Genomic DNA, 16631 nt, shown 5'->3' with positions numbered 1-16631 from the left:
ATCTCTCTATGCTTCATTGTCACCTCCTTCTAGCTAACAATGATCTATTTTATGTTTTCCTTGAACTTCACTCCCTTTAACGTCTCGTTTGCGCACCTTACACTTCCTTATCTCTGTGTCTCCTTCTCCCCTGACTCTCAGTCTGAAGAAGGGTCTTGACCCAAACCGTCACCCATTCCTTCTATCCAGAAACGCTGCCTGTTCCAGAGTTACTCCAGCATTTTATGTCTATCTCCATTTTTTTACGGTCTTGGTCAGAGCTCTTTACAAACCAAGCTGTGATGTAAACCAACAATATGCTTTATATGCTGCACCGGTAGAAATTGTGACTAGAAATATAATTGTGTAGTACCCTTTCCTAATGGAAAATTCAAGGTAAGGGCGGCACGGTGGCGCAGCGATAAAGTTGCTGCCTTACAGCGCTTGCAGCGCCAGAGACCCGGTTTTGATACCAACTACGGGTGCTGTACGGAGTTTGTACGTTCTCCCCGTGACTGCGTGGGTTTTCACCGAGATCTTTGGTTTCCTCCCACACTCCAAAGACGTACAGGTATGTAGGTAAATTGGCTTGGTATAAGTATAAAAAAATTGTCCCTAGTGTGTACAGGGTAGTGGTCGGCCCGGACTCGGTGGGCCGACGGACCTGTTTCTGCGCTGTCTCTCTAAACTAAACTAATCCATTGCTCACAGCATACACATGCATTTCTCATTGTTTATCATCATGAGTACTTACTGGATTAAAATATTTTAAGGCCCACGGGACAAAGATTAAATGGAAATATAACAGTGCAGTGGTTTACTGATTATCATAGTGCACCAGTAATGCTAAAACCTGGACTAATAATCCTTAAAATGTAAGGACAAATCCCAGCATGGTTGTTTGAAACAAAAACAGAAATCAGTTATACTATGGAAATTTTCAGATCGTCATTAAGAAAAACAATTGGTTCTCTAATGTCCTTGACAAAAGGCCTGACATTTTTACCTGATCTCGCCTTTATACAACCTCATTAACAGACTATTATGGATGGTTCTTAACCATCTTTGAAGTGACTGAGCAAGCCACTTGTATTGGCTATCAGGAACCATGCTCAAAGGCAACAGGAAATTGGGAATCCTGGGAATTAATTCATAAAATAATTTCTGCGAAATTATAATACATAGAATAAGATTTTCTACTATCATTTCCTCGATGTGTTAAATGTGCCATGGAAGTATTTGGTAATGATACGAACGAGAGAATGCACTGTATCATGATTTTTAAACTGAAAGGTTAAATTTTATTCATCTGTTGGTTGCATGGAACAGTTCACGTAGAAATTATTCATCAGCTGTGATATAATTTCATTAATTAGGTCCCAAGAGCAAGCTGGTAAACCTTCTAAAACAGGATAGACTAAATTAAACAATAAATCATCGCTTTATTGTGCACAGTGGAAAATCTGAAAGAGATATAGTTAAATCCATTGGTTCCTAATTACAAAAACATTCTCTTTTTTTTACTGATCTGCTTGATAAAATTTAAAGAAAATATCAGATACAAAGAGTGAAATATAGAATCATAGAGCACTGAAAAAAGCTCTTTGGCACAATTTGCACATGCCAGCCAAGGTGCCTTGTCAACACTTAGTCCTACCCGCCTGTGTTTGACCCATGTTCCTCTAAACTTTTCTTATCCATATACCTGTCCTAATGTGGCAAAGAAAACTTATTGCATGCTGGCCTTTATCAGTCAAGCAATTGAGTGTAGAAGTTGGGGCATTATGTTACAGTTGCACAAGATGTTGGTGAGGCTACACTAGGAGTATTGTGTTTAGTTTTGGTCATCCTGCTATAGGAAAGATCCCATTAAGCTGGAAAGAGTCTATAGAAGATTTATGAGAATTTTGTCAGGCATTGAGAAGTTAAGCTATGGAGTTATAGTGATACAGTGTTTAAAAGGCCCTTCGGCCCAACTCGTCCACACCAGCCAACAATGTCCCAGCTACACTGGTCTCACTTGCCTGCGCTTGGTCCATATCCCACTAAACCTGTCCTATCCATGTATCAGTCTAACTGTTTCTTAAACAATGGGATAGTTCCAGCCTCAACTACCTCCTCTGGCAGCTTGTTCCATACACCCACCACCCTTTATGTGAAAAAGTTACCCCCTCGGATTCCTATTAAATCTTTTCCTCGTCACCTTGAACTTATGTCCTCTGGTCCTCGATTCCCCTACTCTGGGCCAAAGTGTGCATCTACCCGATCTATTCCTCTCATGATTTTGTATACCTCTATGAGATCTCCCCTCATCCGCCTGCGCTCCATGGAATAGAGACCCAGCCTACTTAACCTCTCCCTAGAGCTCACACCCTCTAGTCCAGGCAACATCCTTGTCAATCTTTTCTGAACCCTTTCATGCTTGACAATATCTTTCCCATAACATGGTGCCCAGAACTCAACACAATATTCTAAATGCGGTCGCAACAACGTCTATACTCAATACTTTAACTGATGAAATCTGCAGTCTGTCTGTCTTTTTTCATTTTTTTGTCCCGTTGAGGGTATAGTTTGTAGTGGGTTTTTAAATGTGTATGTGTGGGGGGCGGGGGGTGGGTGGGGGGAAACTTTTATATCTCTTCCCTGCACGGGGACCCGACATTTTCCCTGTCAGGTCTCCGTTGTCGTTGGGGCCTAGCACAGTGGAGCGGCCTCCAACCGGAACGACCTGAGAGCTGGCGGAGCTGCGGACCTACCATCGTGGAGCTGGCCGGCTTCGGAGCGTGGAGAGCTGCGGTGGCGGGCTGCTGCGACCCGACTCCGGTGGATGGTGACACCGGGAGCTCGCGGGTCCCCGGTGGGAGACAACTTTACGGAGCACCAACAACAGCAACTTCTCGCGCCCGAATTGCGGGGTTGAAAGTGACCTGGAGCGGGGTTTTACATCGCCCGGCGCGGCTTTAAATGGCCGCGGGACTTGCTAGCACCTGCCGCGGGCTCCAACATCAAGACCCGGAGCAGGGCCTTACATCGCCCGGCGCGGCTTTAAATGGCCGCGGACTTGTTAGCACCCGCCGGGGGCTTTGACTTTGACATCGGGAGAAGAATGGAGAGCAGGGGAGAGACAAGACTTTGCCTTCCATCACAGTGAGGAGGAGATTCACTGTGATGGATGTTTGTGTAAATTGTGTTGGTGCGTGTCTTGGTTCTTTTCTTGTATGACTGCAGAAACCAAATTTCGTTTGAACCTCATGTGAGGTTCAAATGACAAATAAATGGTATTGTGTTGAAGGGCAAAGTGCGAAAAGCCTGTTTGACCACCTTATCTACCTGTGCCTCGACCTTCAAGGACTCCTAGATCCCTCTGCTCTACAACACCACCCAGAGGCCTGCCATTTACTGCGTTGGTCCTGCCCTTGTTCGACATGCCAAAATGCAACACCTCACACTTTTCTGTAATAAATTCCATCAACCATTCCTCCGCCTATCGATCCAGATCCTGTTGCAATCTTTCACAACCATCTTCACTATCTGCAAAACCACGAAATGTTATATCATCAGCAAACTTGCTAATCTTGCCCTGTATGTTCTCATCCAAATCATTGATGTAGATGACAAACAGTAACAGGCCCAGCACAAAACCCTGAGGCACGCCACTAATCAAAGGCTTCCAGTCCGAGAAGCAACCTTCCACCATCACCCTCTGCTTCCTTCCGTGGAGTCAGAGCTGTAGATGTTGTGTACATGGACTTCAGCAAGGCGTTTGACAAGGTTCCGCATGACAGGTTGCTCTGGAAGGTTAGATCACATGGGATCGAAGGAGAGATAGCTGAATGGATAGCAAATTGGCACAACGGAAGGAAGCAGAGAGTGATGGTGGAAGGTTCCACACATACTTCATTAACTTGCCCATCTCAATTTCCCAATACTAGATCCAGTGTTGCCCTCTCATGTGTGGTAGCCTCCACATACTGCTTAAGAGAAATATATATCTTCTTAAAATGTATTAGGTATAATATTCATCAAGGATGTATAATAATTGAAGAAGTTTATTCCTTTCAGTGTGGAAGGCAAAGGGGTGATCTTATTGCGGTGCAAAATCATGAAGGGGAATAGATAGGATGAATGCACTGCCCTTTTTGGCAATCATTATATCAAGAACAAGAGGATATATGTTTCAGATGAGAGAGGAAATATATAATAGGAACCTGAGGGACAACTTTTTCCACAGAGAGTGGTGGGTATATGGAACAAGCGCCCAGAGAAAGTAGTTGTGGTAGATAAAATAACATTTAAAATATATTTGGCCAGGTACCTGGATAGGAAAGATTCAGAGTGAAATGGGACTAGCTTAGATGGGGCATCTTTGTTGGTACGGACCAGTGGGATCCAAGGATGTTTACCCATGAGGTATGATTCTAGGACTCCAAATTTACACAAAGTAATCTTCTATGTTACTGAATATTTTTCTTGAACAGGCTAGACAAAAATGCTGGAGAAATTGTAGACATAAATGCTGGAGAAAGCATCTGCAGTTCCAGCATCTGCAGTTCCTTCTTAAACATTTCCCAGCATCTGCAATTCCTTCTTAAACATTTTTCTTGAACAAATCTGATTTTTTCTCTCTCTTCTACAATCTGTATAATCAATCAAGCAGTAATTATTATGTTAATGATATTACTCTAACTTATATTATACCAATATTATTCAGAGATATGCCAACGATTTAACTATGACATTGACCTTCAGATATCTTAATATGAATAAGCCATGTAAATGCTACTTCTATCTAATTGATTAATTGAATCTTCAGTAATAATTATCATAATTGTTTCCAAAGAGTTTGGCATTCTTAAATTATTCTACATCCCTGATGAATATTATACCTAATGAATTTTAAGAAGAGATATTTTCAAATAATTGTCTCTGAATGTAGATTGGCACAGTCCAGAATTTTCACAGCATTATTCTTTGGTTCTGACATCAAAAAGTTGCTGGAACTTTAGCAAATATCCAATTCACATGCATAAGCATGGTTTATGCATTATAACTGCACAGTGGGAGCACAATGCAGAAAATACACGGCTTGTGGGATGTGAAAGTGTAATGAAATAGACCACCTATATTGAAGCAATGTCCAAGAAAGCATACCAACACCTCCACTTCCTTAGAAGGCTTAGAAAGTTCAGCATGTTCCCAACAACTCTCACCAACTTCTACAGATGCGCCGTAGATTTTTTTTAAATCGGAATGCTTCACACCTTCGTTTGGGAACAGCTTCATCTAAGACCGCAAGAAATTGCAGCGAATTGTGGATGCTGCCCAGACAATCACACAAACTAACCTCCCCTCCATTAACACGCTGCCTCGGCAAGACCAGCAGCATAATCAAGGATGAGTTTCACCCGGCCACACCCTCTTCTCCCCTCTCCCATCGAGCAAAATGTTAAGTGTGAAAACGCATACCTGCAGATTCAGGGATGGTTTCTTCCCAGATGTTATCAGACAACTGAACCATTCGACCACGACTAGTGAATGGTCCTGAACTACTATCTGGCAGCAGAGAAGGTCTGCTGCTCAATGTCCTAATTGTAACTATTCTCATGCTCAGGGTTGAGAATTCTGTATTGCTTATGGTAAAATCTGCAACAACATGAGCTTGCTGAAAACGAAAACCAAGAGCCTGACGTGCCATCCTCCGCTCAGCTCTCTGAAAGTACAGATAACAGTTCAGCCATCCACTCTCTCCTCCTTTCCTCTAACGAGCAACTTGACCTGAGGTAACGATGTTTGTGAATAACAAGCCTGTGATCGCAAAGGTTGATACGGGCGTGAAATGCAATGTCATCTCGTTATCTGAGTTGAAAAAAATGTGTAATGCTGAACATATTGAAAAGGCTTCGGCCATGCTTCGGGCCTATGGGAGAGATATTCTACACCCCCTTGGACAGACTTGCACCATAGATTCGCAGTCTCATGCCCGAAAGTTTTATATCATCAAGGGGGATTCTGAGACTCTGCTCAGTATCAATGCATGCCACGATCTAGGCCTAGTATACTTTGGCTGCGCTGTCCATTAACTCAAGCATGATACAGTGTTCCGCATGCCATGCGTGACAACGTACACAATGAACTCAAGCGGATGGTCTCCATAGGTGTCATTGCTGAAGTTACTGACCCATCTGACTGGGTTTCCACCATGGTGGTCGCAACAAAAAAAAACAAGGAGGAAATCCGTATTTTCATAAACCCCAGAGATCTCAACGCAGCCATCAAACGCCCACAAGACCCTGTGATTGGTGGAGGAAGTTGCTGCTCAAATAGGCAACGCGTCCGCGTTCTCCATTCTGGATGCCAAAGGCTAATTTTGGCAGATTCCGCTGGACCCAGACTCGTCCAATCTTACTACGTTCGGCGCCCCCTTCGGCTGCTACAAATTCCTGAGAATGCCCTTTGGCATTAACTCTGCCAGCGAAGTTTTCCAACGCACGATGGAACAATTGTTTGCGGAGTATCCATGCGCCATCATTGTTGATGACATTCTCGTCTACGGGCACGACTTGGCAGAACATGATGCTAATCCGAAGAAAGTACTGGACCGTGCCAAAGACATTCAGCTCAAACGCAATCCCACTTTTGACACCATGTCATGAGTCGAGTCGGACACACATCAAGATACAACACATGTTTATTAAAGTCCACTTACAGCATCGATCTGCAGGACATTAAAGTAACTAGCAGCTACTCAGACTGACTTACGTAAGCAAGATCTTGGTAATATGAATCGCAAATTAGTCGGAGAAACTACTAACAAGCACTACAATTGGTTAGTAGGAAATAACCAATCTCCATTGGCGATCCTCGGATTATCTTTTATTGGACTTTACTGGCTTTATCTTGCACTAAACGTTATTCCCTATCATGTATCAATACACCATGAATGGCTCAATTGTAATCACGTATTGTCTTTTTGCTGACCGGTCAGCACGAAACAAAAGCTTTTCACTATACCTCGGTACAGGTGACAATAAACTAAACTGAACTGTTTAGTTTAGTTTAGCAAGCCATAGTGTGAGGGAGGGCACTAAACCTAGGTGGAGCAACTAAAAATATGCCTGTGTGTCATTTGGTGAATTTTAAAAGCGCAATAATTGTTGGAGAAAGGGAATGCTGAGTGACAATAGTCAATAAACAATAGACAATAGTGCAGAAACAAAAAGCATTACATCATACTACATATTGGAAGTGTCCAATGACTAAGAGAATGTGGTTCCTATTAAGGGCAAGAATGCCAAGGACGACCCAGCAAGGGTCATTGAAATTCACAGCTGCTGACTGATTGACTGAAAAATCAAGAAATGTAACTGAAAATTATTTTTTTGTTACAATTAAATGGTGAGTATAGGTCAGAAAGAACAAAATGAAAAGCAAACAGGAAGAATAGTGAAGCAATTGAAATCCTTAACAGAGTCTACTTGAATTTGCTTCTGTGGTTGGGAAATTAGTCAAGTTTTGTCATGGATATGCAATCCTGCCTCCTTGAATTTCCTCTCAAACATGCACTCAAGCACAGCCTAATGGCTCAACAGTAAAGGCGTGCATCTCGTTCTGCATTTCTGAAAAATTTGCATAAGAACAATGTTTCCAGTGGCCCATTGATAGAACTTCCATGCAAATAGAGGAGAGCATAGAGGTCTTTCTTTTCTGCAGAAGAATGCAGTACATTCGGAAAACATGAAAAGAACTGTCATGTCCTTGACACGATTGCCAATGTGACGTTAAACTAGACCCAATTTAAATAGGTCTGAGATTATAATTATTTCTGCTGACTTGAAGGTGAACGCCTCCGAAAATTGCTAAGAAGACAGGAAGACCAACAGTGGTAAATAGGTTCAATGTTCAATGTGTAGTTGAAGGAAGAAAGACTAAATCTTCACATGTCCTCTAAAAAGAACAGATGTATTAAGGGGATAATATCTGAATTAATTAAAGCGTTTCTCACATTAATTCTCAGGGCACATACATATCTGACAAAGCCAGATTCATTCTCTGCAAGCCTTTATGAAGTTTCTTAAGTTCTGTGTCATGGAGCCATGCAGCATGGAAACAGGCCCTTCAGCCCTACTTGCCCAGGCCAACTATGTACTTTTGCCGATATGATGAGGATGCTTAGATGGATTGTGTGACCAGATGCTTCATGGATGAGTTCCCTATGTCAAAGGATTCAGAACGCTTAAATGTAAGAAAAAGCAGAAAGGGTAAAATAATTAGTAATTAAGAATATGAGTATTATCTAAAGGAATTATGTGATTTTTGTAAATAACCATCCAGTAGAAAAATGATCTGCTGACAAGAGTTCTACTGAGTTAAGTCAAATCAACTCAAGTTGATTGGGGTTAAATAAATTTGACCTAACTAGATGGTGACGATAAAGCTCCTAAGTTTCATTAAGTTTGTCTGTTTTTGCATTCCAGATGACATTGTAGAAAATATCAGAACAAATATTAGTAATATATTTGTTGATTTGGTGGTTCAATTTTTGTAGTGAATGTCTGCACTTTGAGTTTCGTACTATTTCTGATGCAGTTCTTATCCATCATTTTTTAATCTTACATTTAATTTATTCTCTCAGCTATGGCCTCCCTTTCATAACTGATATAAAATAAATGCTATTTATATGAACCTAGGCAGTGGGAGCTGAAATGTACAGGATGGGTTTTATGGGCTGGTGGGGATCCAGCAGTTTTGTGAGCTCAAACCGAAGCTGGGGAGCTTGTGAATCATTGTTTCAAACATATAAATATTATATAAATAGTTGGCACCATGGAGGTCACTGCAAATATTCCTAACGTACATATGGGCTAATTTCAAGTAACAAGGAGGAACTTGCAAAAATCCCAATTGCAAGGGGTTAGAGAATTAGAGAAATAGGCAGGCAGATTGCCAGCACACAATGGCCTGCACCCAAGGGTTTAAAAAGAGATAGCTGCATAGTGGACCCATTGATAGAACATTTTCAACACTCTTTAAATTCCAGGAAGGTACCAGAAGATTGGAAAACAACCATTGTGACTCCCTTGCTCAAAACATGAGGACAACAGAAGGTAGGGGATTATTGGCCTGTTAGTTAGCAAAAAATGTTATATTGGAAGTAATTAATCAGTTAATTTGAATATATTCAGTTAGTTAGCAATAGATATTATATGGAAAATAATTAATTAGTTGATAAGCTGAATATATTCAGTTAGTTATCAATACATGTTTACAGGAAATAATTGATTATATAGGCAGATAGGCAGATCATATTTAACAAATCTGTTCAGATTCCTGCAGGATGTGACATGAAGAGTTTAGAGATACAGCATGGAAACAGGCCCTTTGGCCCACTGAGTTTGTGCTGACCAGCTATCACCCATACACTAGTTCTATCCAACACACCAAGGACAATTTACAGGCTAATTAACCTACAAACCTGCATGTCTTGGAATGTGGGAGCAAACTGGAGCAACCGGAGAAAACCCACGCGATCACAGGGAGAACGTGCAAACTCCATACAGACAGCACCGGTAGTCAGGATCGGACCTGGGTCCCTGGCGCTGTAAGACAGCAACTCTACCGCTGTGTCACTGTGCCGCCCCCAATTGACAGAAGGATACCTGTAAATGTAGTGTATTTAGATTGCCAAATGCCTTTAGATGGCATTTAACGATGGCCAGATAGGAGACTGGGGCATAAATGTTTTGAAGGAAGTGCATTTGCATAGTATGAGGACTGGCTATCATATAAAATATGGAGAGTTGAACTAAATGGGTCCTTTTCAGCCTTTAGATGTAACTATTTGAGTATCCTAGGTATTGAGTATTCTTTGGCCTCAGTTGCTCATCAATAACATTAATGATCTAGAGGAGGGAACAAAATATAAGGATTACAATTTTGCCACTAATCAAAAATGGGTGGAAGTGCATGTTGTGAAAAGGACATTGTGATTCTACAGCAGGATGTAGATAGATTAAGCGATTGGGCAAAAACCTGGAAAATGGAGTCTAATACAGGAAATACAAGGCTATGCACTTCGGTAAGAAGAATATAAAGGTCGATTATAATCTAAATAGAGCGGGACCACAACGATTTTTCAGAGAGTTTTCATGAGTTCTTATGCATGAATCACAAAAAAAGTTTGCACGCTAATCTGACAATTAGTTAAGACTACAAATTATTGTGTTCCCGTATATAGGTAGCATGTTCATTAAAAGTTATGTGACACACAATTAGAAGAAACTTGATTAAAGGATTACTATCCTACAGTTCCGCTTAAGCATCGTGAACTTACCGCTGCAATATACCAATAATGACATTGTATTGGTATATTCCGTATTTCCAATAATTTATTTGCACAGCATCTTATTGTGACCATTGTCATGGTGTGCAGATGCACTAAGGCCGAAGTAATTAAATCGAATCAAAATGATTAAAAGGTATGAGCTCATAAAACAATAATGGAACTCAATTATCTTTTAATTGAAGGCATTAAATTCTTACCTTCAACCTGATTTGTTTACAGTTTTATAATTGAAGAACCATGCATTCATGTATTGTTTTTACAGAACATTAATGTTATTCATTAAGATTCAGATTACTGTATGGCTTTTTGGGTGTATATTAAACACTATTTAGTTTGGTAATTTAAAATACAAAACATAACACTACATTACATCAAATGTGTTTATTGAGAAGAAAATACAGACAATACATTGCATTTTTAACTTTGCATTCTTGGTAAGATGCAATCATTAGACTTGAACACGATAGATGTAAAACATTTTACTTTTATGTGCAAAACTGAAGCAGGAGAAACACTACTCAACCAGCAGGGATTGCTAGATATTTATAAATAAGACATCTCTGCTTTAGCGATGACTCCCGAACAAAGAAGTGGTTGAAAATCCAGTTTGGAACTTCAGATTTGAAAGGATCAGCTATAACACCCTGGCAGCAACTGAATATGACAGTTGCATTGTGATTGTATGATTCATTGTAGTATTATTAATGAAATTGATTTCCAAGGTGACACAATATCAAATTTTCTCATCATTGCTTGATATGTTTTTACCGGCCAATTTTCAGTGTATTTTCATGATAATGTGATGTCACCACTTTCCAAGCATCTTCACCGAGGCCATTGTGTTGGCAATATTTTAGTCTGCTTTAGTTTTCTTTGCAATCTGAAAAAGGTTTTGGTATTGTGATGGGCACCGTTCCAAATCTCAAACAGTCATCAGTTTTCTGGTCAATACAAATATTCTTCGCCTCTCAGCAAGACATTTCAATAAAATTCTTGCCTTCAATTAAAAGACATTTAGTTTCTCAAAATAATGCAAATTATTATGAAATAATTTTGCAAATTTATCAAATAATGCATATTATCATAAAATAATTTTAGTGCAGATTTTGTGTAAGAGGTTTACAATTTTTAAAGTTTTAAATCTACTTAGCCATTCACTGATAATGACATAAGTTTTAGGAAAATCTTATCAGAAAATCTTATTAGAAATTGTCCAATCAGGATATTGCCAAATCATCAATTTGTCATAGAGCCATCGAATCATATAATTGTAAGGCTTATCAACAGGCATTTTGGCCCACTGCATCTATACTGATCATCATACTTATAAATATTAACCTTTCATGCTTGCATTAACTCATTACCTTCCATGTTCTTATTCATGTTCAAAGGGGCCTCCCATCTCCCCACCTCTCTCCTCTCTTCTCCTCACCTCACCCCTTTCCTCTCCTCTCCCCTCCTCTCCCCTATCCTCCCCTCCTCTCCTCTATCCTCCCCTCCACCCCTATCCTCCCCTATACTCCCCTCCTCTCCCCTATCCTCCCCTCCTCTCGCTTCCGCTCCTCTCCTCCCCCCTCCTCTGCCTCTACCCTCTCCTCTCTTCTCCTCTTCTCTCCACTCGCCCCCTCCTCCACTCTCCTCTACTCTCCCCTCCTCCCCTTTCCCATCCCCTGCTCTCCTCTCCTCAGCCCTCTTCTCATCCCTCCTCTCCTCTCCTCCCCTCTCCTCTCCTCTCCTCTGCTCCCCGCTTCTCCCTGCTTGTAAGGGGGTGCCGTCCTGTATGGGTATTTTTATTTTTAGTTAGTTGAGTTTTTGTTTTTCGGAGTTCTAGTCTTTTTTATGTGGGGGGGGGGGGGGGGGGACATAGACATAGAAACATAGAAATTAGGTGCAGGAGTAGGCCATTTCGCCCTTCGGGAGGGGGGAAACTGCTTTCTAGGGTCCCTACCAGGTCGGAGAGGAGGCTTTTCTCCGGGCTGCACCATCGACCAATCTTCGCGGCCTACCAGCGGGTCTGGAGCGGCATTTACTGAGGGGACCGCCGAGATCCTCGGCTTCGGTGGCGGCGCAGCGCTGGAGCACTATCGCGGAGTGGAGCGGGCGATGCCTTGCCCGGTGTGCTGAGACCGCCGATAAAAACATCGCGGAGCTGCAGGTCTGGGGAGCGGGCAGCCGCGGGCGGCGGTGCTGAACATCGCGGGAGCCTGGGATCTCTTGCTGAGATCACCAGTGGTGGAGCTCCATCCAGCGCGGCCTGTTGGCTTCGGAAGTCGCGGTCTTCGGTAAGGAAGCGACCGTTCCAGGTTTCCCAAGCCGCTGTGAGGATTCTCCCGACGCCGGAGAACGGCCTGGAACATCGGGCCTCCGTAAAGGCGACTGCGGAGGCCTCAATAGGCCCGACTATGGGTGGACATGGGGATGGGGACTGGACTTTGTACCTTCCCTCAAAATGGGAACCATTGTGGGAGGATTTATTTTATGTTAAATTTCTTTATTATTGTTATGCTGTTTTCTTTTTTTATGTGCTGCAATGGCAATACACATTTCACTACACCAATTGGTGTATGTGACTAATAAAGAACCTTTAAACCTTTGAACCTTTGAAGATTATCATGGGATTGGACATGTTAGAGGCAGGAAACATGTTCCCGATGTTGGGAACCAGGGACCACAGTTTAGGAATAAGGGGTAGGCCATTTAGAACAGAGATGAGAACAATCTTTTTCACCCAGAGAGTTGTGAATCTGTGGAATTCTCTGCCTCAGAAGGCAGTGTAGGCCAATTCTCTGGATGCTTTCAAGATAGACCTCTTAAAGATAGCGGAGTCAGGGGATATGGGGAGAAGGCAGGAACGGGTTACTGAATGTGGATGATCTGCCATGATCACAGTGAATGGCATTGCTGGCTCGAAACGATGAATGGCCTACTCCTGCACCTATTGTCTATTGTCCCTCTCACCTTAACTCTACCCTCTTGTTTTAGACACCCGGACCATGGGATAAAGACTCAGGATTCATTTCGCTGTATTATTATTATTTTTAAATGCTCCCACGTACAGCATCCTATTCAAATATCCTTGGCATCAGTATGAAAAGTTGTATTTAATTTGAGAATCTATCTATCTATCTATCTATCTATCTATCTATCTATCTATCTATCTATCTATCTATCTATCTATCTATCTATCTATCTATCTATCTATCTATCTACCTATCTATCTATCTATCTATCTATCTATCTATCTATCTATCTATCTATCTATCTTACTAAATCTCTGTTCTTGACCGCTTTCGGCCTTCTGCGCTGCGATTTCCGAGAGAACGCCGCCACCTACGGCTGTCATTTTTGGCCACCTCGCTCAGAGCCCCCCTACGCCGCATGTGTGCCGAGGATTTTTCCCGTCGATGAAAAATGACAGAGATATTAATGTTTTTACATAATTCCCCATTCTCTTTGCTGCCCCCGCTGGCGGCAGGGGGGAGGGAGGGACTAAAAACCAGGAAGTGGTGTGCCTCAATTAATCTCTGCAAGATGGAGCTCTGTCAATTAGTCTCTGTCACTCTGAGCTCTGAATGACATTGAACAAATGTCTACAACACTGTGAGTACCCTTAATTTGGTTTGAAAATGAAAATATGGTTAGAGATGAAAATGCACTGCCTGCAAATGGTTGTTTGGGTTTGGGTTGAAGTAAAAAGGCACTCTCTCTCTCTCTCTCTCTCTCTCTCCCCTCCTCTCTCCCTCTCCCTCTCCCTCTCTCATTCTCTCTCTCTCCCCCGCTCCTCTCCCCCCCTCCTCTCCCCCTTCTCCTCTCCCCCCCTCTCCTCTCTCCCTCCTCTCACCCCCCTCTCCTCTCCCCCCTCTCCTCTCCCCCCTTCTCCTCTCCCCCCTTCTTCTCCCCCCCATCTCCTCTCCCCCCTTTCTCCTCTCCCCCCCTCTCCTCTCCCCCCTCTCTCCTCTCCCCCCCTCTCCTCTCCCCCCTCTCCTCTCCTCTCCCCTCTCTCCTCTCCCCCTTCTCCTCTCCCCCCTTCTCCTCTCCCCCCTTCTCCTCTCCCCCTTCTCCTCTCCCCCTCTCCTCTCCCCCCTCTCCTCTCCCCCTCTCCTCTCCCCCCCCTCTCCTCTCCCCCCCTCTCCTCTCCCCCTCTCCTCTCTCCCCCTTCTCCTCTCCCCCCTCTCCTCTCCCCCCTCTCCTCTCCACCCTCTCCTCTCCTCCCCCTCTCCTCTCCCCCCTCTCATCTACCCCCCCTCTCCTCTCCCCCTCTCCTCTCCCCCCTCTCCTCTCCCCCCTCTCCCCCCTCTCCCCCCCCTTCTCCTCTTCCCCCCCTCTTCTCCCCCCCTTCTCCTCTCCCCCCCTTCTCTTCTCCCCCCTCCCCTTTCCCCCCTCTCCTCTCCCCCCTCTCCTTTACCCCCCTCTCCTCTCCTCTCCTCCTCTCCCCCCCTCTCCTCTCCCCCCCTCTCCTCTCCCCCCCTCTCCTCTCCCCCCCTCCCCCCTCTCTCTCTCTCTCCCCTCTTTGTTCCTCCCCCTCCTCCCCTCCATCCCCTCCCCCACCATCCCTCCCCTAAACCCCTCTCCCTCCACACACCTCTCACCCTCGTTTCTCTATCTCACCCATCCTGGCCCCGTCCCATCCCTCACGTCCCCTCACCATCCTCCCGTAACCGCCTCCGGTTCTCCCCGTCACACCACCCACTCACCCAAATTGCCCTCTACCTTCTCATCTCCCCCTCCCTGCTCCCCACCTCTACCCCGCCCCGCATCTCACCCCCCTCTCAGCACACCCTCTCTCTCCCCCCTCCCCCCCTCTCCCCCCCTCTCCTCTCCCCCCTCTCCCCCCCTAAACCCCTCCCCTCCACACCCCCTACCGTCTTCCCTCCCCCCTCCCCCCTCCCTCCCCTTCCCTGCTCCCCACCTCTCCCCCTCACCCCCCTCTCAGCACCCCCTCTCTCTCCCCCTCACTCTCACCCTCTCTCTCTCCTCCCCTCCTCCCCTCCTCCACCACCTTTCCCCCCTCACACACCCTCCCTCTTCTCCTCCTCTCCACCCCCCTATCCCTCTTGCCCCTCTCTCTGTGTCTCTGTCTCTCTCTCTCTCTCTCTCTCTGCCCCTTCAATCTCTGCCCTCACTCTCTACCCCCCCCCCCTCTAGATGTGACTGCGTTGGGGGCTATGCGTCAGTAGATAGGGTGATTATGGGGTAAAAGGAGCAAATTAATAATATTAATATAATATCAAGGGGGGTAATTAGCGTGAGTGCAGGGGGGGGGGATAGTTAGTGTGTGACGCTGCATGCCGCCTCCCCCCCCACAACTGCACGTTGGGGGAACAGACCCAACGGGTCTGCACTTGGTCTAGTATACTATTAAAACTCTGTGTGTGTGGGTGTATGTCAGATTCGGCCTTTGATTCCTTGGTCAGCCAGCACCACACGCTGAAACTCCGTCATTTTTTCCATTTTGCTAGCTAATTCACTTTTGCATTCACTCATGCACTCCTCGAAACATTTGGACATTTTTTTGTACACGTTTTTTAATAAAATCCTCGACCCCCACCCCCCCCCCCGCCCCTCACTCACTCATATTGTCGCCTCCTACTGGCCAGCGACCATAATGTCTGCTCGAAAAACGCCGACATTTTTCCCTACTGCTGGTGCCTGGCCCGGCTCTGTCACGCTGCCTCAAGCCAAACATCGGATGTTCAATGTGAAATTGATAATATCAAGGGGGGTGGTTAGTGTGTGTGTGGGGGTGGTTAGTTTGTGTGATGCCCCATGCCCCCCGCCCCTCCCCCCCCCCGCAAACACGCGTTGTGGGAACAGACCGGGTCCGCACTAGGGGGCGCCGTCCTGTATGGTATGGCTGCCCAGCCTGCAGCTGACCGTTTTTCATCTTTTTTTTATTTTTAGTTAGTTGAGTGTTTTGTTTTTAGGAGTTCTATTCTTTTTTACGGGGGGGGGGAGGGGGAAACTACTTTCTAGGGTCCCTACCTGGTCGGAGAGGCAGCTTTTCTCCGGGCTGCACCTTCGACCTGTCCTCGCAGCCTACCAGCGGCCCTGTAGCGGCGTTTCCTGAGGGGACCGCCCTGAACCTCGACTTCGGCGGCGGCACAGTGCTGGAGTGCTATCGCGGAGCGAGCAATGCCTTGCCCGGGTCGTCGCGCTGGGGCTCCGGTGAGCTGAAGACCGCCGATGAAACATTCGCGGAGCCGCGGGTCTATGGAGCGGCCAGCTGCGGGCGGTGGCGTTGAACTTAACATCGGGAGCCTGCGATCTCTCGCCAAGATCGCCTGTTGTGGAGCTCCATCCAGCGCGGCCT

This window comes from Amblyraja radiata, chromosome 3, assembly GCF_010909765.2.
Source record: "Amblyraja radiata isolate CabotCenter1 chromosome 3, sAmbRad1.1.pri, whole genome shotgun sequence".
NCBI classification, from domain to species: Eukaryota; Metazoa; Chordata; class Chondrichthyes; order Rajiformes; family Rajidae; genus Amblyraja; species Amblyraja radiata.
The sequence above is the reverse complement of the archived record's forward strand: the minus strand, read 5'-3'. Positions refer to the sequence as shown.